General features: G+C 43.0%; 1 protein-coding gene across 8 annotated transcripts in view; it reads left to right on the plus strand.

Annotated features, from left to right (window-relative positions):
- Positions 1-18,944, plus strand: part of RUSC2 (RUN and SH3 domain containing 2) — a 61,883-nt gene that overhangs the window by 23,514 nt on the left and 19,425 nt on the right. The window contains exon 2 of one of the 8 annotated variants that reach the window (XM_070794724.1): positions 2,638-2,787. The exons of 3 other annotated variants lie outside the window; for them this stretch is intronic. The gene's annotated coding sequence lies outside the window, so the exon portion shown is untranslated. Of the gene's footprint in view, positions 1-2,637; positions 2,788-2,865; positions 4,220-13,351; positions 17,122-18,944 lie in introns of those variants that run through there. 4 more of the 8 variants (XM_019966139.2, XM_019966141.2, XM_019966145.2 and 1 more) reach the window with 4 other exon arrangements.

An 18,944-nucleotide genomic window follows, 5' to 3' on the forward strand; every position in this document is an offset into this window, starting at 1 on the left:
TTTATCAGGCCTTTAGATGGAGCAAGTGGGTGAGTAGAGGCATTTCTTTCTGTTTGCAATTTTCTACTTTCTCTATTACACATTAGTGGAAATTAATAGCTTGTATCTAGGGAAGCAGATTCCTGACTGTTTCAACTGTTCCTCAAGCCAGTGGTAGGGATTATATGCCTGAAAGAAAAGAACTCTACCTCCAAGTACAGGCCAGGTTCACTTCCCAACATGGCCACTGTGACCCAGAAGAATAAAAATATGCAAGACCAGGCCTCTCTACTATATGCATGAGTGACAGTCACAGTTTTAAAATACTTTGGTCCAAAGAATTTATAGCATTTAAATTTCTTGCTACTTATTTTTTATTGAAGTATAATTGATTTACAAAGTTCTAATTTCTGCTCTCCAACAAAGTGATGCAGTTTATATACATATGTGTGTATATACAGTATGCTCTGCTGTGCTGTGCTTAGTCACTCAGTCGTGTTCGACTCTTTGCAACCCCATGGGCCTGCCAGGCTCCTCTGTCCATGGGGATTCTCCAGGCAAGAATACTGGAGTGGGTTGTCATGCCCTCCTCCCGGGAATCTCCCCAACCCTGGGATCGAACTCAGGTCTCCCGCACTGGAGGTGGATTCTTTACTATCTGAACCACCAGGGAAGCCCAAGAATACTGAAATGAGTAGCCTATCCCTTCTCCAGGGGATCTTCCTGACTCAGGAATCGAAGCAGAGTCTCCTGCATTACAGGCAGATTCTTTACCAGCTGAGCTACCAGGGAAGCCCATATATATGTATATTCTTTTTTAAATATTCTTTTCCATTATGGGTTATCATAGGATATCAAGTATAGTTCTTTGTGCTATACAGGAGGACCTTGTTGTTTATCCATTCTATAAATAAAAGCTTACACCTACTAACCCGAACTTCTACTCCATTCCTCCTCCCCCCTCATCCCCTTGGCAACCACAAATCTGTTCTCTACATGTGTGATTCTGTTTCTGTTTCATAGGTAGGTTCGTGTGTCTCATATTTCAGATTCCCCATGTAAGTGATATTATATGATATTTGCCTTTCTCTTTCTGACTTACTTTACTTATATGATAATCTCAAGTTGTATTCTTACTACTTATTATTTGATTGTTCAAATATTTTCTTGCCATCTCACCAGAAGGTGGATATAATTAGCCCCTTCTCCAAATGGTAAACCTAGAACTTGGAGAGGACAGGTACCCTGCCCCAAGATGACCCAGCAAGTCAGAGAAAAAGCCAAGAATGAAAGCAGTGTTCCTATCCGGGCATCCTGCCACTATCCTAGGCATGAGTAGCTTCCAGATGGAGCTGAGATCAAACCGCATATCTTGAGTCATCAAATCTGGTTGATTCTGAGGCTGCATTGTTGTTCTGATGACCAGGTAGATAAGCCTTGAATGGCAGGAGAAAAAATGTACTGAATGGGTGGTTCCCCAGCCTACCTTCCTACTCCTCAAGACGTTGCTATGTGGTGTCTCTGACGATGGCTATGAGTCAGCCTGACGCAGGAAGATGATGGAGTCACTGTTATTGTGTGCTTGGCTGCTGCTTTTGCACTTCAGCATTCCTACCTGGTGTGGTACATTTTTGTCATTCCACAGCAGTCTGCTGTGCACATGACCCCTCAGTAGCCCAGACCCATCTATTTACATCAGCTGTCCAGCTGCCAGCCTCCTCACCTCCCTGTCTGCCAGAGGGGACTAGATGAAATCTGTGTTAGGACTGCCTTTCGGGGATGTAACTGGGATATCCACAGAGTTCTAGATTCTGTGTTCGAAGTGTAAGGTCCCTGGAACTCCACCTCTATGCCTTGGGGGAGAAGGAAGCTTTCACAAAAGATTTTTCTAGGCACTGACTCCTGGCCGGATGAGAGCTGGTTTCTTGGTATTTCTATCCTATTGTGTCATTTCTAGGAAAGAAGCTCTAGCCAAATGATTTTTCAAGGGATTTGATATACCTTCTGAAAATACCATGCAAATCAAATAACGACCAGCCTAACCATTCTTTCTTTGAAATATCCTATAAAACCTTCCCAGGTAGGTTTTTTTCTTTTTTTGCACAAGGTCAGCACTCACAGCACTAATGTGGGACTTGTGACTGATGAGGTGGAGCTTCTGCTTAGTTAAGTAACAGTCTTTCCTTAATTTTATTCAGATCATTTCAGTGCAACCAGTGTGTACGTGTGTGTGTGTGCTCGCGCACGTGCACGCATGCACATATATACCCACCCTTCCAAAACAATGTAAATAACACATCAGGTCCCTTGTCCAGGGCCTTCCTGACTCAGGAGGATGCTGTGAACAACAGCTCTCAATTGAGGTCCACCTGGTCCCAGAGATTTGGGACCAGACAGCTGGACCTATGACAGCTCTGTTTGTTCCTTTTCCCCTTCCCTGTCCTTGTTATTACTAAACTGTTTTCAACAAGGCTCATTTCCTCCAGAATGCAACTCAGCATCCTGGAGAAGACTGAGGCCACTCTTGTAGCAGGAAGCTGCCCTAGATTTGGGCAGTAACCAGTAGAACTTGATACTGACGCCAGAGTGTAAAAATAAACACCTCCTACAGTGCTGTCTTAATCCATTGGCATCAGAGTTGCTATTATTAACCCATAGGCCTCACAGGCAGCTGTGATGGGCAGACAACAGCCTGGCCGGACCTATCCTGCCAACTTGGAATCAGACTGTTTCTTTCCTACATCTACTGGAATCTGATCTGGGGCCCCTGGAGAAGCACCATCAGTCTGGGAGCATGCCCCACAACAGGTAACCCTAGAGATGGATTAGTATCTTTGGTTTGGGAGAGCCTTAGGTTCCTAGGGCCGGCCGGTGAGTCTAGAGTGTAATGGGCACAGGCTTACTGATTCAGTCCTAGTGGAAGGGAGGGGGAAAAAATGACTCTTTTCAGTTCCTTTGGCTCTTTTGAAGAGGTTTTGCCCTGCCAGTTCCCTGGATCTGGAGCCTTTAGGTTTTCTGGGAAATTGGGAAAGGAAAGAGAGAGGTAAGGTCTCCATTGGTCATCTGACAAAGCTCTAATAATAATAGTAACCATGGCTGAGCGCTTACCTTGTGTCAGGTACTTACGTGTAATATCTTATTCAATTCTCCCTCAAGCCCTTGAGGGAAAGTATCATGACAGTTTTGCAAATGAGGAAACTGAAGTTTAGTGAAGTTGAGTAACTTCCCGAAGCCCACAGCTGGCAGGAAGAGTGTCCAATTTGAATCCAAACCTGTCAACGCCAAAATCCATGCTCTGAATCATTACAGAACCTAGGCTCCTGAATATTCTGGGCCCAGGCAAGATTCTTGCCACCTGCTTTAAAAGGTTTTAAAGTAAACATCAGTTTGCTCTCACTTTAGTCTTATAACCAAAACAAATACAGTATTGGGTATGCAGGAATGGTCTTCGCTGCTGCCTGCTAATAAGGCAGTCCCAAGCATCGGGAGCCGGTCTTGGAGACTGTCATTTCAAGTCTACTGGGAAGTAAGTCACATCTGGGAAAAGGCTTTTGACTTGACGGAGGTGTCTCAGGGGCTATGATCCCTCTGCTGAGACTGGGGTGAGACTAGAGCACAGTTTCCCGGGAAGCAAGGCTTTGATGGTTTCTAGCAGTCCTGCTGAGGGTGGAGTGTGCTTGAATGAAAATATTTCCTTGAAGGGCAGCTAGGCGTCTCTCTCCTCTTTCTCCTGCCTCCCCCACCCTGGCTCCACAACTGGCTTGTGGTAATTCAATCTAGATTCTTCTCATAGCCTACTTCACTGTGCATATGTGGCCTTTTATTTACAGCTTTCGAGAGTCTGATTGGATAGCAGCTTACCCGCCCCGCACGACTCAGTCCACTGCCTTGGGGGAGGGGAAGCCGAAAACATTCTGGCTTTGCTTCCTAGAGGCTAGAAGCCAAAAGGAGCAGCCAAAGGAAGAGCAAAGGGTCGACCACACTGAACATTGGAGCAGCATAGGGACCTTTTTGTCCCAGCTAACTTGCTTCTGCAAATATATACTTGAGCGCTATCCTCCAAGTAGAGCAGCCCACGCTGGACCTTTCAACACTCACCCCTGGTTCACTGTCTCTGTCTTGGTGGCTTCCTGCTCCTTGCTGCTCCCCTGCACCTAGCGTTAGGAGGCTCTGTCTCTCTGTCTGTTTATCCACTGCTGCATCCTCCACCCCCTCCATCTGAAGAACTCAACCTGTCAAGGTAGGAATTGACTCTCCTAATTCTCTGTAGTCCTCCCCTCTCTCCCTAACTACATCCTCAAAAGAGGTAGATTTACAGCAAGTTCTCAGTCCTTTGAGACGTGTAACTGTGGCAGTTAGAAGCCAGGCACTTGGAAGTATAGGGGTGTATGTGTGTGTGTGTGTGTCTGTTTGTGTCTTTCTCTGTGTGTGTATATCCATGTATTTATGTTGAGAGGGAAGACGTTTATTAGCACACTGCATAGGGACCTTCCCTTGGGCCCAAGGTTTTAATTTAGCTTAGTTTATAATTAGAGTTGAAAGGTACCTTAAGAAGTTATCTGATTTAGCCTCCTGCCTCCAAACAGGTGCTATGAGTTGAACTAAGAAGGGAATCAAATGATTGATCTAATGGAGAAGGACATGCACTTGCTGGCTGGATTACTGGAAGAGAATATTTTTCTAGGTGTAATCCCATTTGAGCAGAAGGAGAAACTGGAACAAAGCTGAGTTGATTATCATGGTATTTCTTTGGAATAAAGGAGAGACCCTTTACAGCTCCATGAGGATCAGTGGCTTCTAGATTATTCTTTTCTTGGGTATAATTCTTAGTGCTGCACTCTCCTCACAACTGAGCCTGAGAGGTAAAAGGCTTGGAACTTGTTGGGGGTTTCACCCCAACATATTCTGTCTGTGATTTTTGGTTCCATTAAAGGTGCCTACATATTTCCAGTTCATAAGGGAGGAGATAGACTTTTGGCCACCTGATGCGAAGAGCCAACTCATTGGAGAAGACCCTAATGCTGGGAATGATTGAAGACAAAAGGAATAGAGGGCTGCAGAGGATGAGATAGTTAGATAGCAACACTGACTCAATGGACATAAACAAATTTCGGGAGATAGTGAAGGACAGGGAAGCCTGGCATTCTGAAGTCCATGAGGTCACAAAGACTTAGGTCACATGACTTAGCAACTGAACAATAATAAGACTTGGGGGAAAGGAGATAAACCCACACCAGGTAGTCCTAGGAAAGAGCCCATTCTGTTGTACTTCAGAGTCAGGCCTCTTCTAGAGTCTATTTGATTTTGGGGGGGTGGACTTTTAGCTGAACCTTTCTGTAACATATTTGAGAAGCCAAACACAAAGCAAGCTCTATGCTTCGAAAGAAGACTGTACATTAGGGAGGCCTGATAAGGAAGCAGCTGGGTGTGTCTGGGACAGCCTTTCAGGCTAGGCCTCTTCCAGCACACACCCAGCACACTGGCTGGCCTCGCTTGGAGTCCAAAATAACTTAATGCCAGTTCAGAACAGTGGCCTCCTCAGCTCGGAGCACACAACCTGGAGGAAAGACAGACGTGCTCCTGGGCATTGGCTGCTATTCCATTTGTGGAATCGGACTCCTGACGTCACAGCCTGGTGCTCTCAGGCAGCTAATAGCCTGTTTATCCTCTCCTTGCAACTCAGCCCAGGGACTACAGGCATTATTATTACCACCAATTCTTAAATCTCCAAATTCTTTCAGCATCTCTCACACATTTCAGTGAGAAGTACTTGTCGTAGAGGAAATTCAGTGTCCATCAAGTCTCATGGCCTGTAAAGACATAGAACCTTAGTAGGCACGGGGATAATTACACAAACTGATTTTTCTGAATTCACTTAGAAAGTTATTTTCTGTACTGTGAAGTGAGTCTGCTGCTGATACAGTTAATTGACATCATTTTCCAAGCATATATGATTTGAGAGTCATGAAGTAAAAAAGGTGATTTCTCTCAGTTTTTGTTTCACTCACCATTTCCCCGATCCCGACCAACCATGCTCAGTCTTGCCTTTGCCCAGAGATTTTCAGAATTTTTTCATCTGAGCCCTAGGGTCCCCTGGAAGTGCCTTTGGGGGGCCCCTCTGAAGTGGAGAGAAGGAGTTGGAGTATATGGGGCTTTAGGCCCTCCCTGCTTCAACCAGAGTTGTTCTATGTATTGGGGCTGAAAAAGCTTGAAACCACTGCTCTGACCCTTATCTTACGTCCTGAAACATCTTTCTTGCTTCCCTAGCCCTCCACAGAGGCATGTTGCCAATGATTTTAACAAAATTATGAGCCCCTCAAGTTGAGCTCTTACCCCTAAACACCCAGCGCAGTGCTTTGTACACAGCAGAAGTGTGTGCAGTGGATACGACTTATTTGATTGATTGATTGACTCTTGAGATGATATTAATTCATGGCCTTGGGATGCTTCTCCCTCAGAGAAAAGAGTATATGGTAAATTGTGGTTTATTTTTATTCAGTATGATTTGGGCACTTCTGACCTTTCCTATTGGAATCACTCATGCAGTCTGAGGCAAAAACATGGCCAAAAGGAATTACCTAACATAGATGGTTTCTGGTGTAGAGGATACCTGACTAGGTCAGCACAGGCAAGTATTTCATGCTAATGTCCAAAGAAAAGTGTCCTGAGGTGAAAGGTAAGCAGAGCGATTGGGAAAGGCTAGGGACAGAAATGTATTCGGATCACATTGTCTTATCTGTTTTTCAGTACTGCCTTCACTGAAAGTTACCTGCCTGATAGTTCCCAAAACTACTCAGTGTCTTGAATATGGGAAATACAGATCTTTTTATTTGCTAAACTATACTTAAAACACTGTCCAAACTATTTATCTATAGCCTCCAGTATATATCTACCTATCTTTTGAAGGGGAGAAGGAGGGCTTTATTTTGTTTTAAAACAATTTACATTTTATAAAAGTTATATACATATGTATATACACATATATGTGTATATATATATAGTTTTTAAAAAGCCAAATAGTAAAAAAAAAAAAAAAAAAAAGAACATTAGTGGGACAACTGGCAAAATCCTCACAATCTGCAACTTCAGATAACAATACTGTATTCAGTGTTGATTTCCTTGTTTTGGCAAATCCACCATGACTATATAAGATGGTAACATTAGGGGATGCTGGTTGAAAAGACATAGGGATACACTCCTAACTATCTTTGTTACTTTTCTAAAAATTATTCCAAAAATAAATAATTTGAGGACTTCCCTGGTGGTCCAATGGTTAAGAATCTACCTTCTAATGGAGGAGATGCAGGTGTGATTCCTGGTCAAGAAAATAAGGTTCCACATGCTGCGGGCCAGCTAAGCCCACATGCCACAGCTAAGACTTGATGCAGCCAAAAAGTTTTTTAATGATTAAGTTTAAAAAGTTTGTACACAACAATAAAAATCTTCACACAAAAAAAGCCAAATACTGCCAAATCTGAAATAATGACCATCAAAATCAATAATACCCAGCAAGAGATTATGACCCACTGAATGTTTTTTAAAAAGCCAAGGATCTATACAGATACCAAAAAAAATAAATAGGAAGGAAACAGGAAATCCTTCTCATATTGGAATGCCAGCTAATAAATGTAGGAGGAATAATAGAAAGAAAATCATCATTTTTCAACCATCACAGTAAACAACTATTAATAATTCAGGTAAATCTTCAATGGATGCTGGTATTTTTAAAGAGTAACAACAATGCATTACATTTCTATAAAATGTTTATAATTTATAGAGCATTTTCAGATAGTGTTTTGAATAGGCTACCATTCAGATCTACAGCAAGATGTTTATCTCCCCTTAGCTTCCATATCCTTTTTTTCACTTGGCAACTCCCTATAGCATAGCCTGGTCTAGGCATAAGAATGCTCAGCAGCCAATGATTATATTCAGATATGTTTTATTTTCACATCCCCTGGATCTTTCTAATAATCTCTTACTAACTGCTTATCTATGAGAATTTATCCTTTATTTAAAGCATTTTACCCATAGCTGATTTGTGTTCTGCCTCAAATGTTCTTAATATTTGAAGTTCTTGCAGTTTAAATCTATTACTTGTTGTTTTCTGTTATTCATTCATAGTATCTTGTTTCCATGTATATTTGTGATCTTTGATGAAAATTAATTTTTGCATACTCCTTAATTTTGAGAATCCTGTCGACTTAAGTTGGAGATATTTTTCTCCAAAAGTTTGGAGGAACCATCAACCCTGGATCACATGAGCTTGCTTCAAGGATCTCAGCCTAACTTGGGTTTAGCTATCCCTTGCCTTTCTAGTGGTCCAAGACTTGCCATTCTGACCACAGTAGAAACGTTTGTGCAAACCACATAAAGTCTGTCGACATACAAGATGTGACCACCAGGCTCTCACTTTGCAATCTTCACTCTAGGATCATGACTATGGAAATAAACAGTAGTGAAGTACTGACTGAAGACATGGCTGCTCAGTCATCTTTCCATCCTTAGTATGAAAATGGAAAGAAATGAGGAGTTAAGAGATATCTTGGCCTTGAAGATTTATTTACTAAGCACTTTGCTAAGGCTTAACTTTTTGGTTTTCATCTTCCTTCCTTCCTTGCCTCTTATCAATCAAATATGCTATTCTCTTACAAACAATAAATGCCAGTGAGGGTGTGGAGAAAAGGGAACCCTCTTACACTGTTGATGGGAATGTATACTGATACAGCCACTATGGAGAACAGTTTTAAAGTTCCTTAAAAAGCTAAAAATAGCACTACCATATGACCCAACAACCCCACTCCTGGGCATATACGTGGAGAAAACCGTAATTCTGAAAGATACATGCACTGCAGTGTTTATTGCAGCACTGTTTACAATAGCCAGGACCTGGAAACAGCCTAAACATCCATCAACAGAGGAATGGATAGGGGAGATGTGGTACGTTTATACAATGGAGTATTACTCTGCCATAAAAAGGAATGAAATTGTGCCATTTGCAGAGACATGGATGGACCTAGAGACTGTCATACAAAGTGAAGTTAAGTCAGAAAAACAAATACTGTAGATTAACTAATATATGTGGGATCTAGAAAAATGGTGCGGATAACCTGTTTACAAGGTAGAGATGGAGACACAGATGCAGAGAACAGACATATAGACACTAAGAGGGGGAAGGGGAGGTGGGATGAATTGGGAGATTGGGATCGACATATATACACATGTATAAAATAGATAACTAATGAAAACCTACCGTATAGCACAGGGAACTCTACTTAATGCTCTGTGGTGACCTAACTGGGAAGGAACTCTAAAAGAAAGGGGATACATATATATGTATAACTGATTCACTTTGCTGTACAGCAGAAACTAACACAACATTGTAAAGCAACTATACTCCAATGAAAATTTAAAAATAAATAAATGAATAAAAGAAACGATTTTAAAAGTTAAAAAAAAAAAAAGTTATTCTCAGGCTAAGCTAACCTGAAAGCTGACTTGAGTCCAACTAGCCCACTGGGCTTGCCATTCAATAGCTTTACCAAGCAAACATCAGTGGTGCCTTACTGAGTGCCAAGACTCTGGGCTCAGAATTACTTATCAAGATATAAGACAATCCCACTCTTCAAAAGTGAGCTGTCATCAAGAGATAAATAACAAAATAAAATGGCCAAGACTTGGTACTAAATGAGTTGTGTAGACAGTTGATATTGAAAAAGTTCAGAATAAAGACTTTCATGATAAAGAAAAGCTTCCAGACATGGTAGAATTTGAGCTAGATCCTTTAAAAAGAAACAAAGGCAAGGAAAATAGAGCATTCCAGATGTCTTCCCAGTGGACTGAGCCAAAATTCAGAATAAATTTGTCATCTGATGGAACATGGTTGAATAAGTGGGAAGGAACTTTGAATGCCGCATTAAGGGATTTGGATTATCCTGTAGGCAGTGGGGAGCCACTAACAACTTTTTAGTAGTAAGGTGAGGATACCAATATTGAGGCAGTACTTTGGGGAAATTATTCTTCTGTCAGTATATAGGATAGCTGGGAGGAGACAGCCAGAATGAAAGCAAGAAAACTGATTAGAAGACTGTATGATAATTCAGAGGAGGGGTGCCTGCAGGTCTGAACTCGGATGATAGAAGTAGTGACGGGAACTCGAAAGGCAGTGTGACAAGTAGTTAAGAACACGGACTTTGGAGTCAGATGGTTCTGTGTCTGGCCAGGTCAAACATTACTGACCGAGTTCCCTTTTGTTGTTGTTGTTCAGTTGCTAAGTCGTGCCCATGGACTACAGCACACCAGGCTTCCCTGTCCTTCAGCATCTCCAAGAGTTTGCTCAAATTGACCAGGTTACCTTAGGAAGGTCATTTAGTATTCCTGAGCCTCAGACTTCTCGTCCATAAAATGGAGATAATAATACTTATATTAGAGAGCTGTTATATGTATAAAATGAGACAATGTAAGTGCTTAGCATGTGGGCTTCCCGGGTGGCTCAGTGGTAAAGAATCTGCTTGCCAAGTAGGAGATGCAGGTTCAACCCCTAGGTGAGGAAGATCCCCTGGAGAAGGAAATGGTATTCCACCCCAGTATTCTCACCTGGGAAATCCCATGGACGGAGGAGCCTGGCAGGCTACAGTCTTGTTCAGTCGTTTAGTCGTGTTTGACTCTCGGACCCCATGGACTGCAGCATGCTTCCCTGTCCTTCACTATCTCCCAGAGTTTGCTCAAACTCATGTCCATTGAGTCAGTGATGCCATCCAACCATCTCATCCTCTGTCGCCCCCTTCTCCTCCTACCTTCAGTCTTTCCCAGCATCAGGGTCTTTTCCAAGGAGTCAGTCCTTCACAGCAGGTGTCCAAAGTATTGCAGTTTCAGCTTCAGCATCAGTCCTTCCAATAAACATTCAGGACTGATTTCCTTTAGGATGGACTGGTTGGATCTCCTTGCAGTCCAAGGGACTCTCAAGAGTCTTCTCCAACGCCACAGTTCAAAAGCATCAATTCTTCAGCCCTCGGCTTTCTTTATAGTCCAACTCTCACATCCATACATGACTACTGGAAAAACCATACCTTTGACTAGACGGACCTTTGTCGGCAAAGTAATGTCTCTGCTTCTTAATATGCTATGTTGGTCATAGCTTTTCTTCCAAGGAGCAAGCATCTTTTAACTTCATGGCTACAGTCACCATCTGCAGTGATTTTGGAGCCCCCAAAAATAAAATCTGTCACTGTTTCCATTGTTTCCCCATCTATTTGCTATGAAGTGATGGGACCGGATGCCATGATCTTAGTTTTCTGAATGTTGAGTTTTAAGTCAGCTTTTTCACTCTCTTTCACTTTAACCAAGAGGCTCTTTAGCTCTTCTTTGCTTTCTGCCATAAGGGTGGTATCATCTGCATATCTGAGGTTATAGATATTTCTCCTGGCAATCTTGATTCCAGCTTATGCTTCATCCAGTCCAGCATTTCTCATGATGTACTCTGCATATAAGTTAAATAAGCAGGGTGACAATATACAGCCTTGATGTATTCCTGTCCCAATTTGGAACCAGTCTGTTGTTCCATGTCCAGTTCTAATTGTTGCTTCTTGTCCTGCATACAGATTTCTCAGGAGGCAGGTCAGGTGGTCTGGTATTCCCATCTCTTGAAGAATTTTCCACAGTTTGTTGTGATCTACACAGTCAAAAACTTTGGCACAATCAATAAAGCAGAAGTATATGTTTTTCTGGTCTTCTCTTGCTTATTTGATGATCCAGCGGATGTTGGCAATTTGATCTCTGGTTCCTCTTCCTTTTCTAAATCCAGCTTGAATATCTGGAAGTTCACAGTTCACATACTGTTGAAGCCTGGCTTGGAGAATTTTGAGCATTACTTTGCTAGCGTGTGAGATGCGTTCCATTGTGTGATAGTTTGAACATTCTTTGACATTGCCTTTCTTTGGGACTAGAATGAAAACCGACCTTTTCCAGTCCTGTGGCCACTGCTGAGTTTTCCAAATTTGCTGGCATATTGAGTGCAGAACTTATAGCATCATCTTTTAAGATTTGAAATAGCTCAATTTTGTATAATGGTAATTTAAAGAAAGCTAATTTGAAATAGAAAAATTAAAAAAAAATTTTTTTGATTGGTTGATTGGTTTTTGTTTGGGGAGGGGCACACCACGCTAAGTGGAAGATCTAAGTTCCCCAACCAAAAATCTAACCCACACCCCTTGCCGTGGAAGCTCACAGTCTTAACCATTAGATCACTAGGGGAAGTCCCTCCATTTGGGGGAGTAAGAAGTACCTAATGGGGTATTGGAGATTTGATTCTGGAAGTTCAGGAAGAATGAAGATTTGGAAATCAATAGAATACTGGGAAGGGCTAAACACTTCTCAGGTTGAAAAGATTTCAGGTCTGAGCCCTGCTGTGAATCTATATTTAAATATAGGTCAGGTATTGTGATATTAAACAATGAAGAAAGAATGATCTAAGAAGAAAAACTAGGAAGCCAAAGGAAAAAGACGGTTTCAATAGGAGAGGGTGGATAAGTGTCAGGCAATTTAAATATTATGAGCTTAAAAGTTAGAACTGCTTTTAGAAAGCTCAAGTATTAATAAAAAGAAGACAGACTTCTGATTGTTTAAGAAATAATTAAGGAGAAAGAATTAACATAGTCCATCCTTCTAAGAATTTTGGTATTGAAAAAAAACAGACGAAAGAGGGTTTTGTCTGAGATCCTTGGGTTGACATGGCAGTGATGCCCTCTGTTTTCTAGTGCACCTGAGTTCCTGCCACCTCTGTGCCCACCCAGTTACTGAGCCTGTAAAGACTTCTGCCTCTGTGGTGTTAACAGCATTGTTCACTGCTGCAGCTTCTGTTTTTAACAGCTTTATTGAGACATAACGGATATCTGTTTCATCATTTACAGTATACTATTCAGTTGCTTCCCTGGTGGCTCGGATGGTAAAGAATCTGCCTGGGTCCAGTCCCTGGATTGGGAAGATCCCCTGGAGGAGGGCATGGCAACACACCAGCATAATCTGATTTTAGAACATTTGCATCATCCCCCCAAAAAATCGCATACTTGATAACAATCACTCGCCATTTTCCCTTTCCCCAAGTCCCTGGAAGCCACTCCAGTAATCTACTTTTCATCTCCATAGATTTGCCTAGTCTGGGCGTTTCATATGAAAAGGGCTTCCCTGGTGAAATGAAGTCAAACAATACATGGCCTTTAGTGTTTGGCATCTTCCACTTAGCATGTTTTCAAGGTTCATCCACATTGTAGCATGTTTCACTACATTACTTTTTATTACCAAATAATATTACATTTTATGAATACACCACATTTAATTTAATCTATTCATCTGTTAATGGATATTGGGTTGTTCCTACTTTTTGGCTATTATAAATAATGCTGCTATGAACATTCATATATAAGCTTTTGTGTGAAGATAGATACGTTTTCATTCCTTTAGGGTATATATCTAGGAGTGGACTTTCTGGGTCATATGGTAATTCTGTGTTTAATGTTTTGAGGAACTGCCACACTGGTTTTAAAGTGATTGAACTATCTATTGTACAGTCCTCCAAGCAGCATATGAGGGTTCTAATTTCTCCACATCATCAACATTTATTATTGTCTGTCTTTTTTATTTATCCTTTCTAATAGGGAAAAGTGGTATCTCATTTTACTTTTGATTTGCACTTCCCTAATAACTGATGATATTCGGTATCTTTTCTTGTGCTTATTGAGTATTTGTCTCCTTTAGAGAAATGTCTGCTCAGATCCTTTGCCCATTTTTAAATTGGGTTATATATCTTTTGTTGAGTTATAGAAGTACTTTATGTATTCTGGATAGAAGTCCCTTATCAGATATATGATTTGCAAATGTTTTCTTCCATTCGTTGAGTTGTCTCCTCCCCTTTTTTTTCTTTTCACTATCTTGATTGTGTTCTTTAAAGCACAAAAATTTTAAACTTTCATGAAGTCCAACTTATCTGTTTTTTCCTTTGTCACTTGTACTTGTGGTATCATGTCTAAGAATGCATTATGTAACTCAAGATTGTGAAGGGTTATTCCTTTTTTGCTAAGCTTTCTTTTAATATACCTCCCCCCCCACTTATGAACAGCAAGCGTCTTCTCTGTCAGCCTTTTGAGTCAGATCTGCCCACCACTTACTTTCCTTTACACTCTCACTCTTTTTGGACTACTCTAATTCAACAAGACTTTGACTCACCACCTTCTACAATCTAAACACTGCTAGTATTTTGGGAAACACAAAATAAAAAATGATACTATCTTAAGCTCTGGATATTGGGAATACAAAGATGAGTATAACTTGGACTTTGCTATCTAAAAGAGCCATTAAAGCGGATATGCAAAAAAAAGAGCATAATCATGTCAAGTAACAAGTGATTTACTTAATCAAAACCTCTCATGAACTGATATTAGTTTCCAATGAAGTTTGCATCAGTATACAATGAAATGAGGAAAATAATGACTATGTTTTTTTTAATGAAATGATGAAAATAATTGATATAAGGGTTTTTTTGTTGTTATTGTTTTAATGATCTTACTTGGCAGTATAAGAAATTGGCAGCCCGTATTGACCCCCTGGCTTCTGTGGGATTTTTTTCTTGTCTGTAAAATCAACAATCTGCAACCACAGTTCAGTAGACAAAGATCATTTCTGGCTTCAAGGTGATCAGTGTAGACTTGACGCAGGAGTTGATCTGGGCCTTGTAGGTTTTGGATAATTCCTTATAGGTTTAGTCAAGTGTAACAGGCAGGAGAATCTGAACAAAGACAGCTGAGTATAAAGAGCTTATGAAACAGGTTTGAAGGACTACATGAATGGAGGAAGGAAAGTAAGGCTGGATAGAAAGTCAGTAGACAGACAAGATGGAGGGAACTTGAAAGCCAAAGTGAGGAGTTTGAACTTGATTCTCTAGGAATTGGATACCACTAAAAGGGGCAGGAGGAGTGAATGTTGAATCTTATAAGACTTATCTTTATAAGACTTCAGGGTAATAAATCTGGCAGTACTAAGTACGAAGTAAATTGCAGGTGAGAAGACTAGTTAGGCATTGTGGTTCATAATGTGATGGCGTTTATAGTTTGTTTCTAGTCAGAAAAAAAATTTATCTTCTCATCAAAGCCTTATAGATCTTTGGCAGTAATTGATGGAAAGTAGGTGATGGTGTAGTCTGTGATGTGGTGAAGTAAGTTAAGCACTGAAGGTAAGTTAAGCTACCTGCTGTAGGCAACTGGAAACATTTCCAGAGTAAGTAGCTTTCCAGTGCACAGCTTAGCCTCACAGAAATTTAAGGGACAAAGACCCTGGGTCCAGAGCTCTAACTGCAGCTCTAAGCACTGGTGGAGATTGACTTTGCCCCTGTCTACAGCTGCTTATCCAGCCTCCTTTGAGGTCTGTTCCAGCTGGGGAAGAGGGAAGCAAAGTGATACCTTCCAACATCCCAGAGGGGACCACTCATGGCTAGTTTTATGAACAGCAGCCTCCCTCTCTCCTTTTTTCTGCTTTGTAGGATCATGGGGCCATGGTCCCTCAAACAGGTCAAGGTTGGAGATAGGTTTGGGGGGATCTTTAGCCACTTCTCTCTAACTCAGCTCATCTCAGCATAACATCAGTGAGCACTTGAGTCTCATAGGGAATAGAAGCAACAATAAAGGGCAAGAAAGGACATCTCTTCTGGATCCTGAGTGGTGGCTGACGTGGTCCTGGCCAGTAGACCTAAGCCTTCTTTTTAGGGCCTGAAAATCCAAGGGCTTGGCTGTGGAGTCCAGATAGTGGTCCATACTGGAAGGAACCCTGTGACGGCTAGTGCTTGAGGGCCAAGCCCAGCTTGAGACCATCCCTGTTTGGGGATGCCCGTGGGCGGCCCTGGCACGAACTGGCCAGAGACACACTGCTGCTCACGGGGCGCCTGGCTCCGGCTGTTGCTTCTCTACTGTTTCCTGATTCCCACAGAACTGGCCCAGAAGCTGACAAGGGTGGAGTAGGGAAGCGGTGGAGGGCTCTGTAGGGCTTCAGAAGGAACTGAGGTCTCTCTGTGGCCTGAGGGAAACCACTCCTTTCCCTTAGCCTTCCTTTCTCCAGGAAAATAGACTTCCTGCTCCCTGGCCTGACCAAATGGACACCACCTCCCCACAGGCCCAGCTGGTCCCTGCTCAGCACTAACCAAACACTGATGCAGGTGAGAGGGGGAAGGATTCTGCTCCAGCCACACCAACAGACCTTCTGAAGATCCAGGGAGCTGAACTGGACCCTGTGGTGGGAAGGGGCCTGCAGCCAACTTGATCCTAAGGCTCACTACCACTCGGTGTATAGCCTACCAATGGCCCAGTCTCTCTTTCTTTTTTTTCTGATTCAGATCCCATTTCTCTGAAGAGGCACACCCTAGATAGCCTAGTGTCAAGTCTAGGAACTCAAGTAACCGGTGTTACTGCTGGTGGAATGATGACTGGTCCCCACAGCCTCCCTCCGGGCCTGCAGGAACCCCCTCCCCGGCTGGCTGCTCCACCCTGAGGCTAGTCTGGAATCCCAGTGAAAGGAAACGGCTGGAAAACAAGGAGTCATTCAGAGTGGGTGAAAAGAGGAGGGAGAGGTTTTCTGGCTGAGATCTAAAAGGAGGGGCCTGAGGAAGGAAGGAAGCTCCCAGCCTCCTCCCAGACCTTTTCCCTGAGACTCCTAGGAATGAGAGTGGAGCCGGGCCCAGCTCACTAGGCTTCTCTTTGCCGCTGGGAGAGTTCTCGCCTTGCAGCACTGCCTGCCCTCTGTGGCTGACTCCCTTCTCTACCCTCCCCCTTCCCCAGGCTAAAGGGCCCGCAGGGACTGACAGGGAGGGAGGCTGAGCGGCTGCACTGTGGGCATGCCTGTTCCTTTCCCTTCCCCCTTCCCGGAGCAGCAACGTCACCGCAGCACCAGCGGCAGCGGCAAGGATACTGGGCTGGGATTGCGCAGCCTCCCTGCATTAGCAACGATGCCATTGTATTAGCAGAAATCAGATCTTAGGAAATCAGCCCACTTGCCCCTGTGCGGGCCTGTGGAACAGTGCCTCAGCTCCAACTGTCAAGATAGAGCTTGGTCGGAGTGCCGCGGAACAGAAATCTCGGGATTCAGCTAAGGCACCTTACAGAGGTATGGCTCAGCGGAGCTGGGGGGAGGGGCAGGACAGGGACGCTGGAATAACTGATCAGCACATTCGGGCCCCGGCTTCTGAGGATTGGCTTTGTCTTTCCGAGAGGGAGAGAGAGCGAGCGAGCAAGCGAGCAGGAGAGCAAACGTTAGACAAGCTCATCCATGCATACTTTTGGGCTGTGGTGCAGAGATGGGAAGAACAGGCTGGGGCTGATGCTATTTTGTCAAGAAGATCCCCTTCTCCCTTTCTGAGCATTTCTAATGAAGCTGCTATAGTGTGGGTCAGGAGAGAGGGAGTCAGAGCTAGACACAAAGGCTTAATGGGAAGAGACACCCATACAGCTCCTGTAAGTTTATGATGGAGACCTGCAGGGATCCACTCAGCCTTCAGGAGCAGGCACTGGGAAGGGGAAGCATCGAGCCCATCTTGTTCCTCCATGTACATACATACATGCACACAGACACACATACCACATCTTCTGGTGCTGCAGGAGCCGCGAGACTACAGATAAGGATGGAGTAAGAAAGAATGTTGACCAGGAGGCTCCACATTATAGGGAGAGAGAGGATGTTATGCCTAGGACACCTGACCTGTTATCATTGGCTTTCTTATACAGGCTTAGATTCCTAACAGGAACAGACCTAAGGATAAGTTGATACACCCAAATCCACCCTCCTGCTCTCCCCACTTCAGTCCTGTCCAAGAGAGAACCCGGACAGGAAAAGGCTTAGCAGTCCTACTGAGGCTCCCCATCAGACCTCAAGTCAAGGTCAGATTGCTGGAGAATAACAGCTGAGTATCACTATCTTCCCCTCCTTCTTCAGGAGGCCAAAAAAGAGGGAAGGGGTTCTATGATTGGCAGAAAGATGCTGATGACCAAAGACAAGGGAAACCTTTCTCTGGAGTTTAAAACTTCTTCCTGCCCAGAATTACCCAGAGTTCTATTGCTGAGAAGATAGAAAGAATTCTTTAAATTCCCCTCTCCATTGATCACCTTGGTGGAGGATTCAAAAACATACACTATTAGGAGTCAGTAGTTCCATGTTGCGCAAAATGTGATTGGGTAGGGTAATACATTGGGAAATTGTGGGAAGGTGTTAGTTCCCAGGAAGCATCTAGGAATGTGAACTATGGTGCAAGGGAAAAGGGTATTGAGGACTGTGAATGGGACAGGGAGATGTGAGCTGGAAACTGGAGCAGGAGGTAGGATTAAAGAGTGTTATTAGAGCCTGGGGCATTAATATGAAAGGGACTGTGGGTTCAGAGACTAGTAGAGTGGGTAAATACAAACTGTGTCAATGGAAACTGTGAGTCCCGGTGGCCCAGATGGTAAAGAGTCTACCTGCAATGCAGAAGACCCCCTGGAGAAGGAAATGGCAACCCACTCCAGTATTCTTGCCTGAAAATTCTATGGACAGAGAAGCCTGGCAGGCTACAGTCCATGTGGTCGCAGTCAGACACAACTGAGCCACTAACACACTCACTTTCAAGTAGAAACTAGAGTGTGAGCCTATCCAGGAAAAAGTAGGACGTGTCTGCGTTGGTAGCAGGGTAAATGCAGGGAGTTTGGGAAGAGGGTGTGACCCTGATCATTTTCTGAGAGGCAGTTGTAGTGGAAAGAATTAAGAATTGAGCAGACCTGGGTTTGCATCCATCTCAGCCATATAACTATGGCAAACTGTTTACACTTACTAAGCTTCAGTTTTCTCATCTGTAAAGTGGGGATGATTATGTCTACTTTAAAGGATTATAGTGGAATTAGAGATGCTGTATGTCAATCACCTTGAGTGTAAGTGCTCAGTAAACGATCACTAATAAATAG

This window comes from Bos indicus, chromosome 8 (assembly GCF_029378745.1).
Source record: "Bos indicus isolate NIAB-ARS_2022 breed Sahiwal x Tharparkar chromosome 8, NIAB-ARS_B.indTharparkar_mat_pri_1.0, whole genome shotgun sequence".
NCBI classification, from domain to species: Eukaryota; Metazoa; Chordata; class Mammalia; order Artiodactyla; family Bovidae; genus Bos; species Bos indicus.